Source organism: Eupeodes corollae, chromosome 2 (genome assembly GCF_945859685.1).
Source record: "Eupeodes corollae chromosome 2, idEupCoro1.1, whole genome shotgun sequence".
Taxonomy (NCBI): domain Eukaryota; kingdom Metazoa; phylum Arthropoda; class Insecta; order Diptera; family Syrphidae; genus Eupeodes; species Eupeodes corollae.
The window spans coordinates 138,311,358-138,324,801 of record NC_079148.1 but is presented as its reverse complement, the minus strand read 5'-3'; the positions used below and the strand labels follow the sequence as shown (position 1 = coordinate 138,324,801).

Here is a 13,444-nt window from a genome sequence, read left to right as displayed (position 1 = left end):
CACTACGCTTTAATTACTTACACCAACGTATTAAAAAAAAAAGAAAAGCAGGTAAAGGTATAAAAATTTACAAGGTAAAACTTTTTCCATTATGTTGAAAATGTTTTCATATCACGTCAACAGGTCACTCTCTCTAAAACTTTCCCTTTTGGACATTTCAAAAGCAAATTGTGAAGCATTAAAATATGGTGTGTACGGTGTATGTGTGTGTATTTTTTTGTATTTCTTTTTATACTTATCCTTCATCATTTCTAGGAAATTATACTGCATGTAACTTTATTTTTCTACTACTTTTTTCTTCCCTCTTCACTTCACCACTACCACTGAATCTAATACCGCTGTATAACTATATTAATGATAAAACTTGGAGGTTTGGAATTTCCTCTTTTTCTCCACTCAACTTTTTTATTGAGTGTCTCATACCAAACCAATGTTGAACAATTCTCTAGAAAATATTTAAAGTAGAACTTTTCAAAGGAAATCAACAAAGTTCATACAAATTAACGCCTTTTTTTCTAAGACTTTTTTTCTGTAGAAGGATACTGGACTTGAAAAAAAAGAACTTATAATTCATTCGAAAAATACACCCGAAAGAATTTTTTGAAATCCCTTGAAGGTTGTTTACTTTATTTTTTTTCTTTGGCGGTGTTAAACTTTAAACTATGTAAACCTTAACAAAATCTGATTTGTTGTTCTTAACTACAGAAAAAAAAAACTCAATTGGAATATATCCTTGGGACAACTTGAATTTCAATTCTTAAATAAAGCAAATAAAAGTCTCATCCTTTCGTCTCAATGCATCGGATTGTCCTTGTTGTCGTGTTGTCTTTAGCGGCTCACTTTGGTTGGTCGGTAGGTAGGTTAGTTATACTATAAAAGTAGAATAAAGTATTTCAAAGCTTTGTCTACGATAAGAAAAAACAAAGAACAAACGGATGAATCGTATTTTATTGCATCTTTATTCAAGCTGCTAGACGGACAAACAAAACAAATATGGTTACCAGTTTAAGAAAATTCTATATTTTGAATACAATATAAAAATTTAAAACGAATTCCGTTTCAAATTTCAATATATTTGTTTAAGTAAACAAAATTTTCTTAGGGGAAAAAGCGCCAGAATTTTAATTTTCAAACTTTAAAATATCAAACCGTACTTTTTTTATAAAATGTTTTTTTTTTTGAAGTTGTTAAATTATAATTTGACCCCATCTGCATCACTGGAAACCTTACTCTAAGACCTCTTGATATATTTAGCAAACAAATAGCTGCAAGCTCTGCTATTTGCCTCAAAGCTCCGTCGCAGTGGATTAACAACAACATCGGCCACTCCGTAATTCTAAGGTATTTAGAGTCAATTCCACACAGACTACACCATTTTCCAACTGCAATTCGACAGAAACTTCCAGATTTCTATACCTTCCAGATCTTTCTTTCACGAGTCAGCAAACTTTTATACAGATACGGCTGATGTGCCGTCCTCTTTTCAGATAGATCAAAAACAAGAGAAGAGATTGATAGAGGTGTGTACTCTGATCGACTGAAATTAAGTATCTTATTCCGCCTTCCCAATCATTGTATCGTGTTACAGGCGGAACTTATTTCGATCAAACAAGTGTTGTCCTGGCTTAACGTGATATCAACATCTGATATCCGTATATTCTCAGATAGTCAGGCCGCCATCAAATCTCTGAACTCTGTCTCTATTAACTTTATAACAGTCCATAACTGTCTATCATCTCACAGGAACGGTACATTGCAGCCCATTCTACCACGTTTGGCACATACTGGCATACCAATCGCTACTTGTAAATTGTTGCTAATGCAAGACGCTATGAAGAAGGCAAACACCAGGTGGAACAACATCACCACTTGTCAGGTCACCAAAAACATCTGGCCAACACTATAGATTTAAAGCGTTCAAGGAGCTTGCTATCACTAAGCAGATCGATAATAGGTGTCATAACCGGACACTGTCTAATAGGAAAGCACGCCACACGGTTAGGCGTTTTTTCAAATGACTTTTGCATTATTGACTATGGACAGGAGAAAACAGTACTTCACCTTTTGTGTACATGCCCTGGCTTAACTCAAAAACGCAAGAATTACCTAGGAGAATTCTTCTTTAACGATTTAAACGATCTAAATCATATTACCATAATCAGCCTCTCAAGATTCGTAAGGAAATCAAACTGGTTTCATTGAGCTTAGGAGAAAGCCTCAAGGTTCATGTAGTATCACAATGGGACATTAAACTGGCCTAAATGTGTCCGATTCCATCATGGACAGCCACTTCAACCTAACCTTCTTTCGCACTCGTTTAGTTAATAGAGTACTCAAAACACTCGACATTCAAAGGTTTTCTTCATCGCTGGTAAAACCACTGGGTAATTTCCCATATGTCCTTTTCAACAGGTGTCTTGCCGAGTGTATGGAAAACAGATTTTGTATAATCTGTCCAAAAAAATGGTCCAATGGCACCTACGTCCCTTCCTTTAAAGGTCAAGGAAACGCTGATCAATTTTCAGCCTAAGAAATATCTTCAATAATGACCGTCAAGTGCATTTGATAAAGTTTGGCATCAAGCTCCCTTGTCAAAAATTCGTGCACTTCGTATTGATGAATCTGTTCTTTGTTAGGCTTGAAATTAGTTTTCAGGCTGTTCAATTCAGCTAGTATTGGACGGATTCAAATCTTATATCCACAAAATAAACGCTTGTGTGCCTCAGGGCTCCGTTTTGACTCCGACACTCTTTCTTATTTTTGTAAATGACCTTTTGTCTAATACTTCTAACTCTCTTAATTGTTTTTCTGATTACGATGATTACGGCAGCGTATGATAAGCTCATTAAATTCTAATCTTGACAACATAGTGGAACGGGGAATCAAAAACCTTGTATTTTAATGCTGTCTACTGTCGCCAAAGTGTTATCCTACCCAAATGCAACTATCAATAGGTGGTTCTTACACCCAGCAAACTGAAAAGCTTTCAATTCTATTTAGGTATGTGCATTATAAACCAAATCTTGTGGAGTGATCACATATTGGTAATATCCAAGAATGCTGCTAAAAGGTTAGGTTTACTCCGAGAATGCAAGCATTTTTGTACCCCTTTTGACCTGGCTACAATTAACTTGGCTTTTATTCGTCAGAAGATCGAGTATATTTATCATAGTTGGGCTTTTGTCCCAATAAACACTTTAGTTTTTTAAACAGAGTTGTAAATATAAAAAATAACACATTTTTGATTATCAATTACTGTTAAGAATATAATATTTAAAAGAGGGAAAAGTCCATGATGGATAAACTACGATATTTTAAAAATGCAACCCCTACTTTTTATAACCATCTACATACACTTTTTAATAACATTTTTAATAATGCTGATGTGCCAACCTCTTTTAAAAAATTGATAATTTTTCCCATCCATAAGAAAGATGATCTTAATGCTGTTGAAACTAATGAGGCATATCCTTCTTGAATGTCATTGCGAATATATTTTGTGGTGTTCTCATTAACAGGCTTAAAAATTGGGTGGATGTTAACAACATTCTTACAAAGGCTTAAGCCGGATTTAGAAAGAACTATTCGACGGTTGACATATTTAGTTTTACATCAATAGTAAAAGCATTTGAAGCCAGAAACAAAAATGTATACACGTGTCGATTTTAAAGCCGCATTTGATTCATATTCAAAAATATTGAAATCACTTATTAGAGAAAAGCAGGGATGTCTACTCAGTGCTCTTCTATTTGCCCTTTTTATTAATGATATATCTACGCACATTCCAGGAGGTGTCCAAAATGCGGGTATCGTTACAAATGTATTACTTAACGCTGATGACCTTCTTTTGTTATCCGAATTAGCAGAAACCCTGCAATTGATGGTAAATTGTCTTACAGACTATTGTGTCAAGTGGGGTCTAGTCATCAACACAGACAAAACGAAACGTACGTTCCAATCGTAGTTAAGTTAGGAATACTGGGATACTTAATGGAAGTCGTTTAGAAATATCGAAAGAATACAAGCATTTGGGAGTTTTACTAAATCCAATCCTGGATTATAGCAAGCACCTTGTAGAAAAAGCAAAAACTTAATTCAAGATCAATTAATGGTACTATTGGCAGAAGATTTTCTCTAACGATCACATAAACCTTTCAACAAAATATAATATTTTCAATGCAGGCGTGAAATCTTCGCTTTGTTATGCGGCACAAATATGGGGCATACAAGAATATGAAGAAATGCGAAAGTTTCGAAGAAATTTCTTAAAGAAAACATTCAATATTCCCTTTGGCACTAAACTATTCAATTTATTTGGAAACAGGCCTGCTAAAACTTTTTACTTCAAGTCTAAAGTTAAAGATTATTTAATTCGAGTGCTTGGTCTACGGGAAACTCGGTAATGTAAGATAATGATGCTCTACGAACAATAAGGACTGGTGGATGAGGACATGAAGTGCAGATCAATCTCAACAATATTGTTGAGATGAAAACGAAGTTCTACGAAATCATCCAAAAACTTGAAGAATAAAACCGAAATCGAATGATTGAAAATGCCCGTCAATCGGAGAGCAGATAAGTTTTTAGCCAGCTTAATTATAACTTGTGTGACAAGAACTACTTCCAAGATTCTTTCTCCTATAAAGATATTTCCCTAATTTTTAAATCAAGATGCGAACTTCTTCATTTAAATAGAAAACCATACAACGGCTTTGACCAATTTTGTAATTTATGTAACTTGAGAGCTAAAGAAGATTGCTTTCATATCGTCAGTGTGTGTCCAATTTTAAACCAGCAAAGAAGATTATGCATTTCAATGGTTTTTAATTATCAAAACTGTTATCAATTGACTTGCTAAATATTAAGCTTTGATATTTATCAACTACCAATATTGATGGTTGAGATTTGGAACAAAGGTATCGAAAAAGTTACAAATATTGTAAAAGACAAAGAATAGGTTTTGTTTTTGATTCCTCCTCCTTTAACTTAAATCCACTTCGATTATATTACGAAAATGGTAACCATATTAAACACTTCGACCAAAATGAGTGCCCAACTCAAGTTTAAAGTAGAATCCGAATTCAGCTTTTTTCTTAGTCTGATACATAGAAAAAAAAAAAGAAAAGTCTCTGTCAACAGATTTTCTGATCCCCTTTGATCCGATACTATTAAGTGCCAGCAATGAGGACTCCCTTATCCTGGGAAATAAAGTTCTGTTTTCTTTTTTGCCTTTTTTTTACTTATATATTTTCTTTCTTTGTCAAGGCAAAGTCAGGAAATGAAAAATACCAATATCAACTTAGCTTACTGATGTGTATTGATGTTCCTTCGTATATACATACATTTATATACATAGATATGTCAATTTGGGAATTGGGCAATGTGAACATTTATATTGTCTCTAAGTACCAACAATGCTATAAAAATTGCTATGGTTTGAAAGCTATAACTACAAATTACCTGGGCGTACTTTTCTTTCTACTTACTTTTGAATATCCTTGAGAGTTGATTTGAATGAGAGTATAAGAAAAATTGCAGAGATTTAAAGAAAATTGAGTTGTTAATTTAGAGAAATAAATCGAGTATTGAATAAAATGGTTGTCTTTACCTGCTTTGAATTGAAACAGCAGAAAAATAGACGCAACAACATTTAAGGGAGGTTTGAAAATTAAAGTGATTGGCACTTATATTAATATTTTGCCATCGAGTTCTTTTTAAAGGAAAGGTTACAAATGTCTACGAAAAAAAAATCAAAAACAGTTCCAATTATTCTAATTACAATATTTTTAAATTCTAAAGACTTGAAACCTCATTGAAAAATGAAAGAAAAATTACCTACTCGAGGGTAAAAATGTCTAAAAAAAAGAAGATTGGATATTTTCTTACTTTTAATTAATGATATTAGACCGTTTTAAATTCCACATGGTTTATTTAAAATGAAATCAAAAACCAACCAATACAAGCTGAATTATTTCGTCGCTTAGATACGAAAAATTTAAAATGTAAGATTTTGTAAATACACGCATTATGTACATATACATTATACATATTTGTAGCTATGCATATAAATTTCTATGATATTTACTCAGAACATACATTCTAAGCATTCATTTCTATGGAATGTTGCCTTTTGAGTGGGAGTCAAACCCCTTCCCATTCCTGCAAAGTAAGCATTCAAGTGTACTTTCTTTAGATGCCTTCATACTTACCTTACCTACAAAACTCCTTAAAAAATGCCACCCACGAAAACAAGACTTTCTTTTATTAATGTTAATGGAAAAGTGTTTGTTTGTTTGCTTTTTTTTAAAAAACTCTGAAAAATTCAATTAATTTGTCCTTCACCATTATATCAATAACACAATCAGAATTTTTGTTTTTTTTTTTCTTATAGGTATTCAAGTTTAAAACTAAACCATTGAACCTTGATTTTTATATGTATGGCAGGGATAATGAAATTGAGGTTAGGTCTTATTTTTTTTTGTTTTTTGGTTTGAATTTCAAAACCACCTGAATTTCAATTTTATTTGCTAATGAATTGTCATTCATGACGCAAATATTTATATAAATTTTATTTGAATGGTCTGGATGGCATAAAACAAAAACTGTTTGCTTTTAACGCACAAATTTCAACTTTATGAGGCTTTCGGTTACACAAAATCAACACAATTCAAGATTCTAAGTCAATAACGCTGTCTGTAAGCTTAGAAAGTAAGTAGGTAGGGTCCTTGCATTATTCATCCTCGTCTCAACTCTCAACCACCTGAAAAGGACGAATTGAATAGCGACGAACGAAAAAAAGAAAAAAATTAAATGGTGTCAGTTTTCAAGCAAGGACCAAAGACGACGACGACTACGACGACGTTAAGGTAGGTAGGAAGGTGGTATCTGTCTGTTTATATAAAACCACCAGACATGTAGATTCCATTAATCCCATCCCAATTAGTATAAAAACCAGTCTGAGCAAAACGAAATCGAAATCAATTTTATCTTTGTTGTCCTTAAGAAAAAAACTTTTACAAGTTTTGTAAAATTGATGCTTCATTGTTTCAAACTTTATGTCAATAAAAGTTGATATCAGTGTGATTTTTCTTAAAGATATGTTTTCTCATTTTACGAACAAAAAGATTTAAGCATCATCGCATATTATTAAATAACAATATTTCCTCTTCTCATCCTCGAATATCTATACCTATTTACAATCCTCAAGAATTCATATTCATTTTACAACATTTTACTGCCCATATAATATGTTTCATAAAAGCAAACAAAAAAAAAGTAAAGAATCCTTTAAATCCATTATTCACATTTCATCAATCTACCAACTTGATGTGTAAACACACAACAAAAGTGCCAACAATTCATTTTTATGATAACAACCAGACCTATAACCCGATACAAACAATAAACAAAAAGACTGATTGCGTCGTAAAAGGACCTACAAACCAAAAAAAAAAAAAAAAACGAGAGCAAAAATATGTACAAAAATAAAAATGGAACATGAAAACCTTTCGTTAACCTCCCGCCAACAGGTGAATCTAGGTCCTTGCTGTGGGTAGCCTTGAAAAATCCTCACCCACACTAATCTATCAAGTTCCGCAGACAAAATAACAAAATGCATACACTCGCATTCTCTCTCTCTTTCTCTTTTTGTCTCTCTCCAAAATCCTCATCATCCAAAACATAAATTCTATGAGGGGGAATAAAATTATTATCCTTGAGTATCCTTACGTACAACCAAAATGTAGACATGAAAGAATCATATGATTCTGTATGTCCTTAAAACCCTCGGCTTTTTTTGAAGGGGAAATGCCACCAGTTGCAAACGTCTATTGTGTCGTAGTAAAAGCTTTCCACATTCCATACATGTAGAAGCAACAAGCTATTAACTGTTGCTCAGTGTTTTAGTACATTTATTTAGCACCACCATTTTAGAACTCACCTGGGGTTAAGGGAAAATAACATTCAGTCGAAAGCACTCTGTTAGTTACTCTTCTTTAGAACAGGATTTCTTGCACCATCAATAACCCCCATTTGTATACTTTGTGGAACACATCCAGGGATATTAAAGCCAATACACCCATATAGCCATAAATTTCTCCAGGAAAGGTAAGCAAAGAAAAAAAGGACACCATCTTCTACCAGGATTCAAAATTGTTGCCTACGAGTTAGTCTGATAAGAGGCTCAATTGCGATCGAACGTTTCCGGTCCTCGTTGTGTTTTTTGAAACAGCAACTAACGTTAGACAAATTTCATTCCAAAAAAAAGGATTCTTAAAGTGATATAAAAAATAAGATATAAATGTATCTATCCATCTCTGCGTAGATAAATTAGAATCTTTCAATAAAAAAAGGATCTACGTTATAAATTTATAAATAGTTTTCCCTTTGAAGAAGAATCTTTAGTTAAAAATAAATTCTTTTAAATAAAATTATAGATTTTTGTGAATACAAATTAAAAGTTGTTTTATATTTTTAGCGTGAAGCCTGATTTTATCAGATTGTATATGTGATGTATTTTTAAAAATTGTATTAAGTAAAATTGTGTTTCTAAAGCGGTGGATAATTTTTTTGAATACGTAAAAAAAATAATTTTCAACTTTCTGCAAGGAAATCAATAAAATTGAAGAATAGAAAATAAATGGAATTATAATTTAATTTTTCTTATTTGATGATTTTGTGAGAGTGAATGTGAGTTTTTTTATCTTTCATTTTTGTGTAATAATAAATTATGGAATCAAGGTGGAAGTTTCGTTGATTTTAACTTGAATTTTATAAAGTGATTCGTGAACTTGTTGTTTTTTTTGTGTTTATTCGTTTTATATTGGAGTACTTATGCCTGCACAGCAATTTTTAAGGATACCTGCTTGAAAAGAGGTTTGTTTGAATTTGAATTTTAACAAAGTTTTCCTTAAATTAATGAAGAAGCTTCAAGGACTATTATAAAAGTATGAATTTTTGTGTACTCAAATACATTCGGAAAATATTAAAGGTGTTTTTCATTTTATAAAACTTGAACAAAATATCGTTGTTGGTATTGTGTTTTATAAAAAAATCTAAAATTAGCATATTTTTAGCTCGAAATTGATTGCTTTTGTTTCAAAATGAAACTGATATTGATTGTTTTAATTCTACTGAAGTTACAAATACAAAATGCGCTGATTTCATTTTTATTTATTTAAAGTTACTCTTTATTTAATTTAAATTTATCGTTAAGTATATTTATTTTAATTTGTATTTATTACATTTTAATGTATTTTCATTTTAAAATTAGTTAAAAATATGTATCAATTATTTTTAGTGATTATTTTTATTGGATTTTATAAAATGTTTCTTAGTTAATATGTGTTATTATATATTAATTTACAACCATTTTATTTTAAGGATTCAATAATTTCACGATTTTATATACATTCATCCATTAAAAAACTCAAATCATAAACAATTGGAAATTGATTTTGTATAACATTTTTCTGCGATAGAAAAAAACCAAATACAAATTTTCAAAACTTTAACTAAAACTAAGTAATCGTTTAAATAAATAAATCGAGCCGTTTTTTAAAATATAATAAAATTTATTAAATAAAATTAGAAACATTATTCTACTTCTCAAAGTTTAAAAAATTGAAACTCGATCTTTATTATGAATAAAACCATTTAACCCGTTTTTAACTTAAAATATTATTCTTTAAAAAAAAAAACCTCTATTAAATGTTGTGTGGAGCAGATTCGACATATTTTCCTTGGATTAACATCAACTTTTTTATAAACGCGTATTCAATCTATGATTTTATTTTATTTGAAGTTTTAATAATCGTATTTATAAATTTGATAATTTTTAAGACTTTACTCAACCTTTAAAAATCACCTCAAAAAGTGGAAAGTGCCTTATGATTGGGGTCTTTGTGGTGGGACACTAAATCAACTTTCCCAAAAACAGGAACAAATACGATTAATGTTGTCTTTTTTTAAAGCAAAATAATTACATTAAATTATGCAACTTATGATAAGATAATCCATATTCAATAAGTGAAGTGAACGTTTTTTAAACGTTAAAATAAATTCAAAAAAATCAATGAACCTTGTATTAGCTCATATCGACGTCTTTAAATAAGAGAAGATTTGGCTATCTTGATGATTCAGCTGGGTGTTCTGCCAATGGCAGCTTTAACTCAATATCACTTCTGAAAACAAGAGATATATCTTCAAAAAGCCAATTTATCGATGTTATTTCGGAAAAAGTGAACATAGAAATGATATTTTTAAATTTATTTATTTGCCCAACATAATATTTCGCAATTCGTGCGTCAAACTTGACCAAACCATAGTCACCAATATTTAGTTTAGTATTACTTTTAAGTTTATAGTAATTTGTGTTTGATTCATCGCAATCAGAGTTTTCACCTTCCAGATATGGTCCAGGAGGCTTACCTCAATCTGCAAGGCTTAAGTCTTCTGAATCACTTGAAGCTTGGATTTGTTTGTTTTGCAGTTTTTTTCTGCTGATTTGTGCTTATATCAGCTTTTAACTAACTTTAAAAAGCCAGATTTTTAATTATTTAATTTTCAAAACTTTTGTTTTCTGAAATACAATCCATTTTTACAAAGATTTCTTTTCGAAAAATCTTAAAATTTCTAAACAAAAGATCCCATTGGAAGTTATTTTAATCGGGGAGATTTGTTTATTAAAAAAATTTTAATTTAAAGGTCTTTAGAATGGAAATCGATTTTTTGAAAGATGTCTGGAAGTGCGTGTTTTCGTTGGCCATATTTCAAAAATTCACAAATATATCGACGTTAAAATATGCAGAAAGGACTTACAAAAAAATTGATAAATATCGCTGACCTCAAATATCTTACGAACCAATGTAACGATATACATATCCAACGATAAGTGTATTAAAAATTGATTTTATGTTATTAAAAATCGGTACATTTTTTAGAAATATTTTACATACATAAATAAAACACTAAATTAGTGAAAAATGTATTTATGATTGTTGAGAAGTTTTTACTTCTGGTTTTTGATTTTCAAATTATTGTATCTTTTACGAAATATTATTGCTGACTTTTGTAAAATAAATAAAAAAAATCCTACGAAAACTCGCACACTTATTTGGTTTAACGTCCTCAATACCGCAACAAAAAACAGCTTAAACTTCTTTTTAAGTTTATTTAAATATAACACTGGTTAACAAGGTTTTGTTCACGATAAACTAGAACATGTCAAAATGGTTTGAAAGTGTTTTTATATGTTTTTTTTGTGACTAGTCTGTCTCTAAACATGGTTACAATGTTACACAAAAAAAGTAAAAAAATATTAAATACAAAATAATCGTCCCATTACAAAACTGTCCGTCATCCCTAAGTTATTTGAGTCCATTATTTGAAAAGTCATATAGTTTAATTGTAAGTCTATAATTTGTCACAGTCACCGTGGTTTTGTTCAAAATAAGGCAACAGTTACTGACATTTTTCATTTCAGATCTTTTTGTTTAGATTTGTTTGAAAAACGGAAACAAGTTTACTGTGTCTTCTCAGACTTCAGTAAGTGCTTTGATAAATTGTGCCATAAAACATTTACTTCCAAACTTAAATCCCAAGGCTTTAACGATAAGTTAATTGGGTTTCGTCGTAATCATATAATAGATCGTACAGCGTAGTTTTTAGGAATAAGCGGTGATCATATTTTTAAACCAATTCTGGCGTACCACAAGGTAGCCACTTAGGACCTCTACTGTTTATTTTGTATGTTAACAATTAACCTTCTATTATAAAACACTCATCTGTTTTAATTTACGCTGATGACATTAAAATTTTCAAACCTTTTGGCACACTTTACGACTGTTTACAAGATGATCTAAATAGTTTTCGGGAATGGTGTCTTATACGAGTAAATAAGCTTTTACTAAACATAGACAAATGTAAATCAATGTTCTTTACATGCAAACAAAATGTTTTGACCTTCAATTTTCAATTAGACTCTTCTTATTTGACTAAACTCTCTACTTTCTCTGACCTGGGTTTTATTCTTGACTCAAAATTAACTTGTAGAAAAATCATAATGACTATATTATTAAAACGCCCGGATTTATAAAGCGGTTTTCACATGATTTTCGCGACCCTTATATTCCTAAACTTCTTAATATATCATTTCTAAGACCAATATTGGAATCTGACTGCATAATATGGGCTCCCTTTATTCAGTCCATATAAGTGAACTGAATAGAAGGAGTACAAGGAAGATTCATGCGCTTCTGCCTCCTTTTCTTCCCATGGTCTGATAGGGTCAAACTTCCACCGTACAATCATAGGCTCACGCTCATAAATCTTCCATTGCTTCATAAACACAAGGAGTACATTCAGTTGTGCTTTATTATAAAATTAATCAATGAGTCAGTCATATCACCATCAATTTTGGAACAATTAAACTTTATCGATAGCCGTACAAGTTTTAGAAGACAAGTTCCTTTACGTCCTATATCAAGCAGATCGAACTATGGTGAAAACAGTCCCCTCAACCAATTGCTTTCAGTATATAACAAGTATTACTTTTTGGTATATTTCGTAAGCGATGATTTTAAAAGTAAACCATTTAAAGTAAATTTTGTCAATACTCCAGTTTAGCTTTTTTTCAAATTGCTTGTAGCATTGTAGATCTATAAATCTAAGAATTCATGTAAATAATATTAGTCTTAAGTTCTAACGTTAGTTTGTTTAACGAATTAAATAAATAAATTAAATAAATGTCAGTTTTTATAAATAAATAAATAATGTTGAAAACAGGTACTTTTAGAGGTTTAGCTGAAAGTAAAAATTTTAATTCGAAATCAAACATTAAGAATTTAATCCAAAACGTACTTTTCAAGACCATGAAATCACTAAATCAAGAAATTCAAGTTTGCTTAAACTGCAAATATATAAAGATCGATAACTTATGAAATAAGGTATTAAGTAATTTAAAAAGACTGGTTCAAACACAAATATTCTGAAGGATATATTTCACAACTTGAAACTTGTCAAAAATATTTAAAATTATTTCGAAATATAGCGTATCCTTTTTCCTCTGGAGCCAACCGAGGTTTTTATGTATAATTGTTCCAAATTAAAAAATCATGTTCTAAGGCATTTATAGCCTTAATATATTTAATCTTTGATAGTATTTTTAATGTATCTGCTTTATAATTATTCGCTCGCTTAAAACAAAAATAACATTATTTAAAGAACCATAATATTCTTCCTAAAACAAAATTAAATAAATTGAATTGTTTAATTTCATAATAGTCTTTATTTTTATGAAATTATTCAATTTTATTCGGTTGTAAAGTTACAAAAATTACGTTCTTCCATAAGAGACTCTAATAGAAATGGGTTCGTCCTGTATCTTACGGTATTCGTTTTAATGAGCGATATCTTTATATCATACGATAATTTTTGCTCTCGATTA

At 30.5% G+C, this 13,444-nt stretch overlaps 1 protein-coding gene across 1 annotated transcript in view; it reads left to right on the top strand.

Moving 5' to 3' along the window:
* Positions 1-8,677: 8,677 nt before the first annotated feature.
* The window catches only part of LOC129946974 (SCY1-like protein 2), a 156,065-nt gene continuing 151,298 nt past the window's right edge, over positions 8,678-13,444 (top strand). Inside the window, exon 1 of the mRNA XM_056057360.1 lies at positions 8,678-8,874. The gene's annotated coding sequence lies outside the window, so the exon portion shown is untranslated. The remainder of the gene's footprint in view (positions 8,875-13,444) is intronic.